Source organism: Papio anubis, chromosome 20, assembly GCF_008728515.1.
Source record: "Papio anubis isolate 15944 chromosome 20, Panubis1.0, whole genome shotgun sequence".
Taxonomy (NCBI): Eukaryota; Metazoa; Chordata; class Mammalia; order Primates; family Cercopithecidae; genus Papio; species Papio anubis.
In genome coordinates, this window is record NC_044995.1 from 17,793,227 (window position 1) to 17,808,489 (window position 15,263).

Sequence of the window (15,263 nt, forward strand, 5' to 3'; positions counted from 1 at the left end):
CCTCCCAAAGTGCTGGGATTACAGGCTTGAGCCACCGCGCCAGGCCAGTTTTGGTTATTTTTTAAACAGAGTGAAGATACTTCAGGGACTCCTTTGGTTTTATATATTAATGTTCCAGTGATGAAAATGATACATGTAAAAATCTTTTTAGTGAATTCTAACTGTTCCCACAGTTAAAGACATTTACCCACTATGTAACTAATTGTATCTTTCCAAGTAATTTGGCAACCACCACTGAAGATTGGCTTACTCAGCGTCTAACTCACTCCCCGGTTGGCCCACCTTTTTTTTTTTTTTTTTTTTTTTTTTTTGAGACAGGGCCTTAATCTGTTGCCCAGGCATGATTATCATGCACTGCAGCCTCAACCTCCTGGACTGAAGTGATCCTCCTGCCTCAGCCCCCAAAGTGGCTGGAACTACAGGCATGTGCCACCATCCCCCGATTTTTTTTTTTTTTTTTTAGTAGAGATGATGTCTCAGTATGTGACCCAGGCTGGTCTCAAACTCCGGAACTCAAGGATCCTCCTGCCTTGACCTCCCAAAGTCCTGGGATTACAGGTGTGAACCTCCGCACCTGGCCTGGCCTGCTTTCTTGCATCAGGAAGTTAAAAACTACATTTTCCAGAGTTGTTTGTAGCTAGATTCACATAGGACTGGGTTTCCCCAAGCTGAGTTTGCATCCCTGGAAAATTTTTTTTTTAAAGATGTGGTCTTGTGGCCAGGCACTGTGGCTCACGCCTGTGATTTGGAGGCCGAGGTGGGCAGATTGCCTGAGCTCAGGAGTTTGACACCAGCCTGGGCAACATGGCAAAACCCCATCTCTACTAAAATACAAAAAATTAGCCTGGCATGGTGGCACGCACCTGTAATCCCAGCTACTGGGTAGGCTGAGGCACAAGAATCACTTGAATCCAGAAGGTGGAGGTTGCAGTGAGTTGAATTCGTGCCACTGCACTCCAGGCTGGGTGACAGAGCAAGACTGTCCACAAAAGAAACAGAGAGAGAGAGAGAGAGAGAGAAAAAAGGAAGGGAGGAAAGGAGGAAGGGAAGGAGGGAGGAAGGGGAGAGAAAGAAAGAGAAAGAGAGAAAGAAAGGAAAAGAAAAGAAACAAAGAAAGAAAAGAAAGAGAAAGAAAGAAAAGAAAAAGAAAGCAAGAAAGGAGGGAGGGAGGGAGGGAGGGAAGAAGGAAGAAAGAAATGTGATCTCGCTCTGTGATTTTGCCCTGTCACCCAGCCTGGAGTGCAGTGGCGCAATCATAGCTCACTGCAGCCTAGAACTCCTGGGTTGAAGCAATTTTCCTAAGTCTCTGGAGTAGTGGATAGGACAACGGTTGTGTGCCACCACACTTGGCTAATCTTTTCTTTTCTTTTCTCTTCTCTTCTTTTCTTTTTTTTCCTTTTTTTTTTCTTTTTTTTTTTTTGAGACAGAGTCTTGCTCTGTCGCCCAGGCTGGAGTGCAGTGGCGCTATCTCGGCTCACTGCAAGCTCCGCCTCCCAGGTTCACACCATTCTCCTGCCTCAGCCTCCTGATTAGCTAGGACCACAGGTGCCCGCAACAACGCCCAGCTAATTTTTTGTATTTTTTAGTAGAGACGGGGTTTCACCGTATTAGCCAGGATGGTCTCGATCTCCTGACCTAGTGATCTGCCCGCCTCAGCCTCCCAAAGTGCTGGGATTACAGGCGTGAGCCACCACGCCTGGCTCTTTTCTTTTTTTGAGACAGGATCTCAGTCTGTCACCCAGGCTGGAGTGCAGTGGTGTGATCTCGCCTCACTGCAACTTCAACAGCCTGGGTTCAAATGATCCTCCTGCCTCAGCTTCCTGAGTAGCTGGGATTACAGGCACGTGCCACTGTGCACAGCTTTTTTACTTTTGTTTGTTTGTTTTTTGTAGAGACAGGGTTTCACTATGTTGCTCAGGCTGGTCTTGAACTCCTAGGCTCAAGCGATCTACCGGCCTCAGCTACCCAAAGTGCTGGGATTACAGGTGTGAGCCACCATGCCTGGCCAACAACTGGCTCATTTTAAAATTTTTTTTGTAGAGACAGGGTCTTCCTCTGCTGCCCAGGCTGGTCTCAAACTCCTGGCCTCAAGCAGTCTTACCAATTCAGCTTCCCAAAGTGCTGGGATTACAGGTACGAGCCACTACACTCCACCCCCTACAAAACTTAGAAGGTGAAAATGAGGGCCAGGTGCAGTGGCTCACGCCTGTAATCCTAGCACTTTGGGAGGCTGAGGCGGGCGGATCACCTGAGGTCGGGAGTTCGAGACCAGCCTGACCAACATGGAGAAACCCCATCTCTACTAAAAATACAAAATTAGACAGGCGTGGTGACACATGCCTGTGATCCCAGGTACTCGGGTGACTGAGGTGTGAGAATCGCTTGAACCCAGGAGGCGGAAGTTGTGGTGAGCTGAGATCACGCCACTGCACTCCAGCCTGGGCAACAAGAGCGAAACTCCGTCTCAAAAAAAAACAAAAAAAAAAACAAAAAACAAAACAAAACAAAAAAAACACCAGAAGGTGAAAATGAGGTAACACGGGAGAGAGATGAGTCCTTCTGTCTAGTTAGGTGATGGAGGTATTTATTTTTATCTAGAACAGCCTAGGAACAGCCTAGGAAGCTCTGGCCAGGGAATGTTCTCTGCATCAACCCTCTAGCTTTGCAGCATGGAGGTTTATTCCCTACTCCTCTGAAAATTCCGTAAACCATTGCAGGGCATGGTGGCTCACACCTGTAATCTCAGCACTCTGGGAGGCCGAGGGGGGTGGATCACCTGCGGTTGGGGGTTCAAGACCAGCCTGACCAACATGAAGAAACCCCCTCTCTACTAAAAATACAAAATTAACCGGGTGTGATGGCTCATGCCTGTAATCCCAGCTACTCGGGAGGCTGAGGCAGGAGAATCTCTTGAACCCGGGAGGCAGAGGTTGCGGTGAGCCGAGATCGCGCCATTTCACTCCAGCCTGGGCAACAAGAGCAAAACTCCATCTCAAAATACTACTACTAATAATAATAATTCTGTAAACTATCATAGCCCCAGTAATCTCTGTAAACTAGCTGAGGAGTTTTCTGTTGCCAGCAACCAGCAACCCCAAGCATGACAATGGGAGAAGCAGGGTGATACAGGCAGCAGAACTTAAAATGAGGGTGTGGCTGGAGGAGATACAGGGGCTGATAGAAAGGACTCCTGTATTGCAGTGTGGAAAGCCAGTGACTCTTGCTACATAGTAACAAAATATCTGCTCACCCTGTCACCTGCTGTGCCTGGAAAGGCAGATTGTGAGCTGGCCAAGGCTGCAGCCTTAGAAAAATAGTAAAGATGTTTCAGAATGACAATGTGTTCTTGCTTCTTCCACTTTGGGAGAAGTCCTAAGCAGAAATCAAGAGCCTATGGACAGAAACAGAAGGAATTAATCCATCTCTCTTAAACAGGGGATTTTTTGTCTTTTCTTTTCTTTCTTTCTTTCTTTTTTTTTTTTTTTTAAGACAAGGTCTCTTTCTGACGCCCAGGCTGGCTGAGGTGCAGGATCTTGGCTCACTGCAACCTCTGCCTCCCAGGTTCAAGCGATTCTCTTGCCTCAGCCTCCCGAGTAGCTGGGACTACAGATGAGCACCACCACGCCTGGCTAATTTTTGTATTTTTAGTAGAGACAGGGTTTTGCCATGTTGGCCAGGCTGTTCTCAAACTTCTGACCTCAGGTGATCCACCCACCTCACCTCCAAAATGCTGGCATTACAGGCATGAGCCACCATGTCTGGCCATGTCCAGCTTTTTATTTCTTCTAGAGATGTGGTCTTGCTATGTTGCCCGGGTTGGCCTTGAACTCCTGGTCTCAAACGATCCTCCTGCCTCAGCCTCTCATAGCGCTAGAGGCATGAGCCACTGCTCTCCACTAGGGGGTTCTGTCTTGCCGCAGACTATGAATCTTAATTGAATGAGGGTCCCATTACTTTTTTTTTTGACACAAGGTCGCACTCTGTCACACAGGCTGGAGTGCAATGGCGCAATCTCGGCTCACTGCAACCTCCGCCTCCCGGGTTCAAGCGATTCTCCCACGTTCAGGTGATTCTCCTGCCTTAGCCTCCCGAGTAGCTGAGATTACAGGTGTGCGTCACCACACCTGGCTGGAGTGCAGTGGCACTATCTCGGCTCACTGCAAGCTCCGCCTCCCGGGTTCACGCCATTCTCCTGCCTCAGCCTCCCGAGTAGCTGGGACTACAGGCGCCCGCCACCGCGCCCGGCTAATTTTTTTGTATTTTTAGTAGAGACGGGGTTTCACCGTGTTAGCCAGGATGGTCTCGATCTCCTGACCCTGTGATCCGCCCGCCTTGGCCTCCCAAAGTGCTGGGATTACAAGCGTGAGCCACCGCGCCCGGCCAATTTTTTGTATTTTTAGTAGAGACAGGGTTTCACTATGTTGGCCAGGCTGGTCTCAAATGCCTGACCTCAGGTAATCCACCCGCCTCAGACTCCCAAAGTTCTGGGATTACAGACATGAGCCACCACACCTGCCATAGTTGGGAGTTTTGAAGAGTCAGTATCATAAACCAAAAAGGGTGGATGATTGTTCCAAATTCAAAGAGAACAACAGGACAGCCAGACGAAATTTACCAGCCTCTATTGACTGCTGAGGAAAGGGAGGAAAGTGTGACATAAATTACACTTGGGACCCAGGCATTCTACTCCTAGGTATATGCCCAAGGGGAAGAAAAACATGTTCATGCCAAATATTTAAACGAAGTGTTCATAGAAGCATTCTTTATTCATAACAGCCAAACAGTGGAAACAACTCCAATGTACATTGCAGGGGGAAGAAAACTTTACCTCTCCCTCCTACAGTCTCGAGCGGCTTGAGTATAAAACTGCCATAAGAATGCCAGGCGCAGCGCTCACACCTGTAATCCCAGCACTTTGGGAGGCTGAGGCAGGCGGATCACCTGAGGTCAGGAGTTTGAGAACAACCTGATCAACATGGAGAAATCCCATCTCTACTAAAAATAAAAAATTAGCCGGGCGTGGTGGCACATGCCTGTAATCAGTGGCTGAGGCAGGAGAATCGCTTGAACCTGGGAGACGGACGTTGTGGTGAGCCAAAATCGCGCCATTGTGCTCCAGCCTGGGTGACAAAGCAAGACTTCGTCTGGAAAAAAAAAAAAAAGTTCAAGACCAACCTGGTCAATGTGGTGAAACTCCACCTCTACTGAAAATACAAAAATTAGCCGGGCATGGTGGTGCACCCCTGTAATCCCAGTCACTTGGGAAGCTGAGGCAGGAGAATCACTTGAACCTGGGAAGTGAAGGTTGCAGTGAGCTGAGACTGTGTCACTGCACTCCAACCTGGGTGACACAGTGAGACTCTGTCTCAAAAAAAAAAAAAAAAGTAAGCACCACAATAAAACAATAAATAAATAACATAAAATTCTGAAAAATTGCAAATGTACAACGTTGCAAATACAGCACTATTTTAGTAAGTTGCTAATATGAAGCCCCGTGAGCTCTGAATACTCTAACGAGTATTTTTTCTTTTTTCTTTTTCTTTTTCTTTTTTTTTTTTTTTTGAGACGGAGTCTTGCTCTGTCACCCAGGCTGGAGTACAGTTTTGCAATCTTGGCTCACTGCAACTTCTGCCTCCTGGGATCAAGTGATTCTCCTTCTGCCCCAGCCTCCCGAGTAGCTAGGATTACAGGCATGCACCACCACACCCGGCTAATTTTTGTATTTTTAGTAGAGACAGGGTTTCACCATTTGGCCAGGCTGTTGACCAGGCTGGCTGGTCTCGAACTCCTGACCTCATGATCCACCCACCTCAGCCTCCCAAAGTGCTGGGATTACAGGGATAAGCACTGCTCCCTCAGTCTGGAATAGATACTGTGGCATCCTTTGTCTCTCAAGAGCTTGATACTTTTGGAGGCTACAGGTCAGTGATGTTTCCTTATCTGTAGATTAACTTCATCTGTAGGTTAACCATTTTCACAGAAGAACGGCAGAAGTGGCGCTGTGCACATCCTATCAAGGGGCATGCGGTTTCCCCTTGTCTCCTTACTGGTGAAATTGAGATGGGTCATTTGATTAAGGTGGTACCTGCTGGGCTTCACCATAATATTAACTTTTTTTTTTTTTTTTTCTTGAGACAGAGTCACTTTGTCACCCAGGCTGGAGTGCAATGGCACGATCTCAGCTCACTGCAACCTCCACCTCCCGGGTTCAAGCAATTCTCCTGCCTCGGCCTCCTGAGTAGCTGGGACTACAGGCGCCCGCCACCATGCCTGGCTAATTTTTGTATTTTTAGTAAAGACGGGGTTTCACCATGTTGGTCAGACTGGTCTCGAACTCCTGACCTCATGATCTGCCCTCCTGGGCCTCCCAAAGTGCTGGGATTACAGGTGTGACCCATCAGGCCTGGCCCAAAATTAACTTTTTGTCCTTTTTTTTCTTTTCTTTCTTTTTTTTTTAAATTAATTATTATTTTTATTTTTATTTTTATTTTTATTTTTTTTTTTTTTTACACAGGTCTCACTCTGTCACCCAGGCCGGAGTGCAGTGGCGCAGTCATGGCTCACTGCAGCCTCAACCTCCTGGGATCAAGTGATCCTCCTGCCTCAGCCTCCCAAATAGCTGAAACCGTAGGCACATGCCACCATGCCCAACTAATTTTTAATGTTTTGTAGAGATGGGGTCTTGTTACATTGCCCAGGCCGATCTCCAACTCCTGGGCTCAAGCAGTCCACCTGCCTTGGCCTCCCAAAGTGCTAAGATTACAGGAGTGAGCCACCACACCCTGCAAAACTTTTGTCCTTTGTGATTAGTAAGCACTTGGTGGGAAGATTCTTGGAAACGAAATACCTCATTCTTTATCACACTTTGATCATGTCTATCAGCTCTTGGTTCACACTGATATGGACTCACACCTTCCTTATTTTTTTTTATTTTTTATTTTTTGAGATGGAGTCTCTCTGTATCGCCCAGTCTGGAGGGGTGATCTCTGCTCACTGCAACCTCTGCCTCCCAGGTTCAAGCCATTCTCTTGCCTCAGCCTCCTGAGTAGCTGGGACTACCGGTATGCACCACCACGCCTGGCTAATTTTTTTGTATTTTTAGTACAGACAGGGTTTTGTGACGTTGGTCAGGCTGGTCTTGAACTCCTGACCTCAGGTGACCCATCCACCTTGGCCTCCCAAAGTGCCAGTGTGAGCCACTGTGCCTGGCCTCACTTTCCTATTTTGTTCACTGTTTCACCACCCATGGCTCTCCGTGTCACGTTCCACCTGAAGTCCTTCCAAGCTGGATCCTATATCCACTGCCGGTAGCCCCAACTTTTTAATATGAACAATTTAGTTTTCTGATCCTAGTCGTTCCAGCACATTTTGTACTTTCCCTGTTCAAGCCTTGAAGTAGCCATTTCTTTTTTTTTTTTTTTTTTTTTTGAAGGCGGGTCTCGCTCTGTCGCCAGGCTGGAGTGCAGTGGCGGGATCGCCGGCTCACTGCAAGCTCCGCGCCTCCCGGGATTCCTTTATTCTCCCACCTCAGCCTCCCGGTAGCTGGGACTACAGGCATGCCACCAGCCCGGCTAGTTTTCACATTTTAAAATGTGAAGGTTTCACCACATGTTCTTCAGGGATGGTCTCGATCTCCTGACCTTGTGATCCACCCGTCTCGGCCTCCCAAAGTGCTTCTGGGATTACAGGCAGGCCACCCAGCGCCCGGCCTGGAAACAGCCATTTCCTACCAGGGTCCCTTAGTAGAGACAGGCACTAAGCCGGAGACCAAATCAGAGCTGCTTTATTAGCTCTGCTATTCAGGTGTCTCCTGCCAAAAGCCACTTGACACAGAGGGCATCTGGGAACACGTATGTGTGTCTATGCACACACAGATGCACGTATACGTATTGACATCTGTAGTTATATCTCTTTCAGACAGAGATAATAGCAAGGACAGATACCGTATGATTACCGTATGATTCCCTCCTATGACACCTGGAGTGCAGTCAAATTCAAAGACAGAGAAAGGAGCACAGTGGTTGCCAGGCGCTGGGGAGAGGGGATGAGGGGTTGGTGTTTAATGGGCACAGAGGTTCAGCTGGGCAAGATGAATAAGGCCTGGAGCCGGATGGTGGTGATGGTTGTGCAACAGTGTGAATGCATTTAATCCCACAGAACTGTATATTTAAAACTAAGGAAAATGGCAAATTTTACATTCTATTTTATTTTATTTGAGACACAGTCTTACTCTGTCACCAAGCCTGGAGTGCAGTGGTGCGATCATGGCTCACTGCAACCTCCGCCTCCTGAGTTCGAGCATGAACTCGTGCTTGAACTTCCGGCCTCAAGTGATTCGCCCGCCTTGGCCTCCCAAATGCTGGGATTACAGGCGTGAGCCACTGCGCCTGGCCTCTATATATTTTATCTTTTTTTTTTTTTTTTTTTTGAGATAGAGTCTCCCTCTGTCGCCCAGGCTGGAGTGCAATGGTGCGATCTCAGCTCACTGCAACCTCTGCCTCCCGGGTTCAAGCGATACTCCTGCCTCAGCATCCTGAGTAGGTGGGGTTACAGGTGCCGGCCATCACACCCGGCTGATTTTGGTATTTTTGGTAGAGACGGGGTTTCACTATGTTGGTCAGGCTGCTCTCGAACTCCTGACCTCGTGATCCGACTGCCTCGGCCTCCCAAAGTGCTGGGATTACAGGTGTGAGCCACCGCACCGGCCATTTTATCATATTTTTTTTAAAAAAGAGGCGGGGTGCAGCGGCTCATGCCTTGTAATCCCAACACTTTGGGAGGATAAGGCAGGAGGATTACTTGAGCACAGGAGTTAAAGACCAGGGTAACATAGTGAGACCCTGTCTCTGAAAAATACAAAACATTAGCCAGGCATGTTGGTGCACGCCTGTGGTCTCAGCTACTCAGGAAGCTGAAGTGAGAGGATTGCTTGAGCCTGGGAGGGGAAGCCTCCAGTGAGCCAAGATCGAACTACTGCACTCCAGCCTGGGTGACAGTGAGCCCCTGTCTCAAAAAGGAAAAAGAGAGAGAGAGAAAGGAAAGGAAAGGGAGGGGAGGGGAAGGGAGGGGAAGGGAAGGGAAAAGAAAGAGAAAGAGGAAGGAAGGGAGGGAGGAAGGAAGGAAGGAAGGAAGGAAGGAAGGAAGGAAGGAAGGAAGGAAAGAAGGAAGGAAGGAAGGAAGGAGAAAAAATGAGAGAGGTCTAGGCAAGGTGGCTGACATCTGTAATCCTAGCACTTTGAGAAGCTGAGGCAGTATGACTGCTTGAGGCCAGGAGTTTGAGACCAGCCTGGGCAACATAGTGAGACCCCGTCTCTACAAAATAACACTAAAACTTAGCCAGGCCTTGTGGGGGTGTGCCTGTAGTTCCAGCTACACAGATGGCTGAGGCGGGAAAATTGCTTGAGCCTAGGAGTGTGAGATGGCAGTGGGGCCATGATCACGCCACTGCACTGGGCAACAGAGTAAGACCCTGTTTCCAAATTTAAAAAGTGGTGAAAGTGGTACATTTTATGTTATGTATATTTTTATCATATTTAAAAAGAGTCCAGGCCGGTGCGGTGGCTCACAACTGTAATTCCAGCACTTTGGCAGGCTGAGGCGATGGATCACTTTGAGACCAGCCTGGCCAACATGGTGAAACCCTGTCTTTACTAAAAATACAAAAATTAGCCAGGTGTAGTGGCAGGTGCCTGTAATCCCAGCTACTGGGGAGGCTGAGGCAGGAGAATCGCTTGAACCCGGGAGGCCTGAACCCGGGAGGCGGAGGTTGCAGTGAGCGGAGATCACACCACTGCACTCCAGCCTGGACTCTAAACAAACAAACAAACATGTTAAATTAAATAAAAATAAAAATAGTACAAACCTGCCCCACCAAATAACCCAATCCTCAAACCATTAGCTCATGCTAATACCTCCACTTCCAGTCCAGCTCCACAGGGCTGGTGCCTGCGTCTCCCTTTCTGTATCTGTAACTCCCTCCTGGAAAAAGAAAGCAGTCCCAGTACTCATCTGTGACTCCCACACGGCACCTCCCCCACAGGCCGGCTCCAATGCCCCTCGGTCAGCACCCACCCCACGTAGTGTCCTCTTCCCATGCCGGGAGCTCAGGCTCCCTCTCACGTGTCCTGCTGGCCCTCACTGGGCACTTACGGGCAGCCTCTGCTGAGCACTCTTCATCCTGCTCAGCCCTGACCCCCAAACACCTCCCCCAAGGACATCCCGCCCCAATCAGCCCATTCAGGGCCGCCAGGACCTTGTTCAGCCCCACATAATGGCTTTAGGGCCCAATTGTTCAGCAAAGGAAGGAAAGGAAGGAAGAAGAAAAAGCTATGCATGTATTTTACTGTTTAAGCATTGAAATGTACAGGAATCACGAGGAAACTTACAAGAATTACTTGGACGAGTTTATAGAGCAATTGAAACACTGAAAAATGAATAACCTCTAAAATTAAGCATTCAGTTTAAAATATTTAAGAGAGTTTAATTAAAGAAGTTTATAAATGGAACTGAACACTGGAGAATAGACGTTTTCTTAGCAGCAATTGGATTCTTCTATTAATATTTACTATATTTATAAAAATAGAGTTGTAGGATTTCCAATGGGCATAAAAGCTTAAGAATAAAGTGAGTTTCTGTTGTTTTTTGTTTTTGTTTTTGTTTTTGTTTTGTTTTGTTTTGTTTTTTGATGGAGTCTTGCTCTGTCGCCCAGGCTGAAGTGCAGTGGTGTGATCTCGGCTCACCGCAACCTCTGTCTCCCGGGTTCAAGTGATTCTCCTGCTTCAGCCTCCCAAGTAGCTGGGATCACAGGTGTGTGCCACCACACCCAGCTAATTTTTTTTCTTTTTTTTTTTTTAGTATTTTTAGTAGAGACAGGGTTTCACTATGTTGGCCAGGCTGGTCTCAAATTCCTGACCTCAGGTGATCCACCGTCTTGGCCTCCCAAAGTGCTGGGATTACAGGTATGAGCCACTGCACCTGACCAAGAACAAAGTGAGATTTCTTTCTCTTTTTTTTGAGAGGAAGTCTCACTCTTGTCCCCCAGGCTGGAATGCAATGGCGCAATCTTGGCTCACTGCAACCTCCGCCTCCTAGGTTCAAGCAATTCTTCTGCCTCAGCCTCCTGACTAGCTGGGATTACTATTTTTAGTAGAGACGGGGTTTCACCATGTTGGCCAAGCTGTTCTCGAACTCCTGACCTCAGGTAATCCGCCCGCCTCAGCCTCCCAAAGTGCTGGGATTACAGGTGTGAGCCACTGCGCTCAGCTAAAGTGAGAATTCTAAGTGTCATTTTCATCATCGGAATGTTGATTTACAAAAAGCAGTCCCTGAATTACCTTCACTGTGTACAAAAAATAACCAAAATGTCACCAACAAAATGACATTCATGGAGCCTGAATTTTTATTTTGTTTTATTTTTTTTGAGACGGAGTCTCGCTGTGTTGCGTAGGCTGGAGTGCAGTGGCCGGATCTCAGCTCACTGCAAGCTCCACCTCCTGGGTTTACACCATTCTCCTGCCTCAGCCTCCCGAGTAGCTGGGACTACAGGCGCCCGCCACCGCGCCCGGCTAGTTTTTTGTATTTTTTTAGTAGAGACGGGGTGTCACCGTGTTAGCCAGGCTGGTCTCGATCTCCTGACCTCGTGATCTGCCCGTCTCGGCCTCCCAAAGTGCTGGGATTACAGGCTTGAGCCACCGCGTCCGGCTGAATTTTTAATCTCTACAACCACCTAGTGTGCAATTAGCTACTTTTCATCTAAATTATTTCCTAAAAGAGGCATAAAATCAGAAAAATCAGTCTACTCCCTCTTCTTTATTTGAGACAAATGAACTTTGGTGGCCAGTCAACGCTCAGGAGTGGTCAGGCCCAGTGGCTCATGCCTGTAATCCCAGCAGTTTGAGAGGCTAAGGCAGGCAGATCGCTTGACTCCAGGAGTTCAAGACCAGCCTAGGCAACATGGTAAAACCCTCTCTCTGCAAAAAACACACAATTAACCAGGCTTGGTGGTGTGTGTCTGTAGCCCCAGCTACTCGGGAGGCTGAGGTGGGAGGATTGCTTGAGCCCAGGAGGCTTAAGCTTAGAAGGTTGAGGCTGCAGTGAGTGGAGACTGCACCACTGCACTCCAGCCTGGGTGACAGAGTGAGATCCCCATCTCAAAAAACAAAACAAAAAAATGGTCAGGAGTGACACTGGCCGGTGGCTTCCTGGAACAAGAAAAGAGGCCACTATTTCCTGGACACCAGGAAACTTAATTGAGGAGGTGGTGAGATAGGTCTCCACAGTTCTCAAAATCAGTGAACTATAGTATCTGCATCTTCTATTTTATGGGAAGGATACCTTCATAGAAAGGCTATTGAGAAATACATACATTTATTATTATTATTGTATATATTTTTTGAGACAGAGTCTTGTTCTTGTTGCCCAGGCTAGAGTGCAATGGTGCTATCTTGGCTCACTGCAATTTCTGCCTCCTGGGTTCAAGCGATTCTCCTGCCTCAGCCTCTCAAGTAGCTGGAACTACAGGTGTGCACCACCACACCCGGCCTACATTAACTATTTAAAATTGAAAAAAGGCGGCCAGGTGCGGTGGCTTACACATATAATCCCAGCACTTTGGGAGGCTGAGGCAGGTGGATCACCTGAGGTCAGGAGTTCAAGGCCAGTCTGGTCAACATGGTGAAACCCCATCTCTACTAAAAATACAAAAAGTAGCCGGGCATGGTAGGCAGTCACCTGTAATCCCAGTTACTCGGGAGGCTGAGGCAGGAGAATCACTTGAACCTGGAAGGTGGAGGTTGCAGTGAGCCAAGAACGAACCACTGCACTCCCACCTGGGCAACAGAGTGAGACTCTGTCTCAAAAAAAAAGAAAAAAGGCTCATGAAAACACTACTTCAGGCCAGGAGCAGTGGCTCACACCTGTACTCCCAGCACTTTGGGAGGCTGAGGAGGGCGGATCATGAGGTCAGGAGTTCGAGACCAGCTTGACCAACATGCTGAAACCCCGTCTCTACTAAAAATACAATAATTAGCCAGGCGTGGTGGTGGGTGCCTGTAATCCCAGCTACTCGGGAGGCTGAGGCAGGAGAATTGCTTGAACCCGGGAGGTGGAGTTTGCAGCAAGCCGAGATTGCGCCACTGCACTCCAGCCTGGGTGACTCTATCTCAAAAAAAAAAAAAAGAAAGAAAAAAAGAAAATATTGTTTCACAACTGATGAGAAAGATAACCAACACTAATGAATAAGAGCCTATCAAGGATGCATATCTCAGTTACAGGAAAGGAGCCAGCCTTTTAGACTGATAACAGATTGACTACAATCATTTGGCCAATCACTTAAGACAAGTTGGGGCTTGCAGGTTGGGTGGGTGTGAAGTCATATCCAGCCACAGTGAAGAGATAAATAAAAAGATGTTCTTGGGAAACAATAGCGAGGTACAGAATGATGCATCAAGTAACGTAAGGAGTGTCTTTTATTTTTGTGGACTAAGGTCTCACTCTGTTGCCCAGGCTGGAGAGCCATGGTATGACCATAGCTTCCTGCAGCCTCTGACCTCCTGGGCTCAAGCCATTCTCCTGCCTCAGTCTCCCAAGGAGCTGGAATTACAGGCAGATGTGCACCAACCCACTGGGCTATTTTATTTTATTTTTATTTTTTGTGGTGATGAGGTCTTGCTGTGTTGCCCAGTCGTGGTCAGTAATGTTAGAATGACGGAATCCACCTTTCAGGGGAACGTTCTCGGGAACTAACTGAGTTGGGCTGGTGGTGTGATCCGCGGACACCCCACTGTCCTCTCTCTTCGTGCCCATGACATGTCCTTGGCACAAAGACCCCTCTGGAGCTGAGGGCCTGGCCGCTTCCTTGGCTGAGAGGTGGCCCCTGTCTAAGCCTCAGTTTTGTCCTCTGAAAAATGGGGGTGCTTGCAGCCCCCACCAAAATGCAGCTGCCAGCCTCCCTCTCTGAGCTCATGTGCCAGAGAACTGGTCCTCCAGCTTGGTGCCTTGGAGTGTGTGGGGAGGGGCGAGAGGCGGGGGGCCTGGGACACAGAGGGTGGAGGATGGTTCCGGGTCTGGTGTCTCCACCCAAACTTTCCACTGCCAGCCTGCCTCTGCGCAGCCCTCTCAGCAGCCTGCTGGGTGGGGCAGGAGCCAGAGTGGGGAGTGGAAAATGTCCAGGAGGGCTGCTGGGCTGCTAGGATTGGTTTCTGCTCAGCTCCCACACTATCCCTGTCTTTCAGAAGCATCTTTCAGCCCTACCCGCCCCTCCCCCAAGAACTAAGAGAACCTTAGTTCTCTTCTAGAGTCTTAGACCCAAGGGGGCTGTTTCGGGGCTGGCGAGAGGGTCCCCACCTTGCTCTGCATTTGATCGAGATGGTGATGGAGTGCTAGGCCACCCACCACCCCAAAACCCGCCTCATCCTGACCTGCAAACTTGGTGGCATGATGGTAGCAGTCCTGAAAGGAGGAACAAGAGAGACTGGAAGGAGAGAGTGGGACAGGAATACACAGTAGACAGAGTTAGAGGCAGAGATGGACAGAGTGAGACAGCCCCAGAGACAGAACCCACAGGAGAGGCACAAGCAGAGGTGAGGAGAGCCAGAGGTCGGGGCAGCGGGTCCTGCATGGCTCATGCCTTTGGCAAATCGCTTCCCACCCCAGCCTCAGCCTCCTCCTCTGTACAATGGGAGTGACTCATGTTCCTCCTATTGGAATGGTGGGGTCCCAATCAGTGATTTCCTGCATATCCTGGGCAGTCCAGGGGCCTAGGAAATGACAGGCATAGTCCTAGTGTATCCCCTCCTTTCGCCTCTCCTGACTGAGGACTTCCATGAACTGGGCACACGCCAGGACCCAGGGGTGCAGCACTGAGGGGATCAGGCAGGCCCCCTGTGAACCCGTGAAGCTTCCCCGTCTGTCACTATCACTCCTACTGCGGCTGCTGTTCCATTGCAGAGGCAGAAGCTTAGATTTCAGCGCCGACATCCTCAGTCCAGGCAGGAGGTTCTTAGCTGGAGAGAAGGATCTGGAGTTCCCACCCAGATTGGCCTCCCAGGACCTAATATGTCTGTGTATAAAATAAGAGAAATTACTTCTTTCAGACAGGTCTGAAAAGAACAAATAATTACATGAAATGAAATAGAGGCTCTCCGTGCGCCAGGCAGTGGGAAGGCAGGGCTGGAGGGGCGGTGGCACGAGGAGCCTTCTCTGCTGTGAGTTTATTATTGTTAAACGGTCCCTCTTATTATCAGCTCCTAGGAGGGGCAGTGCAC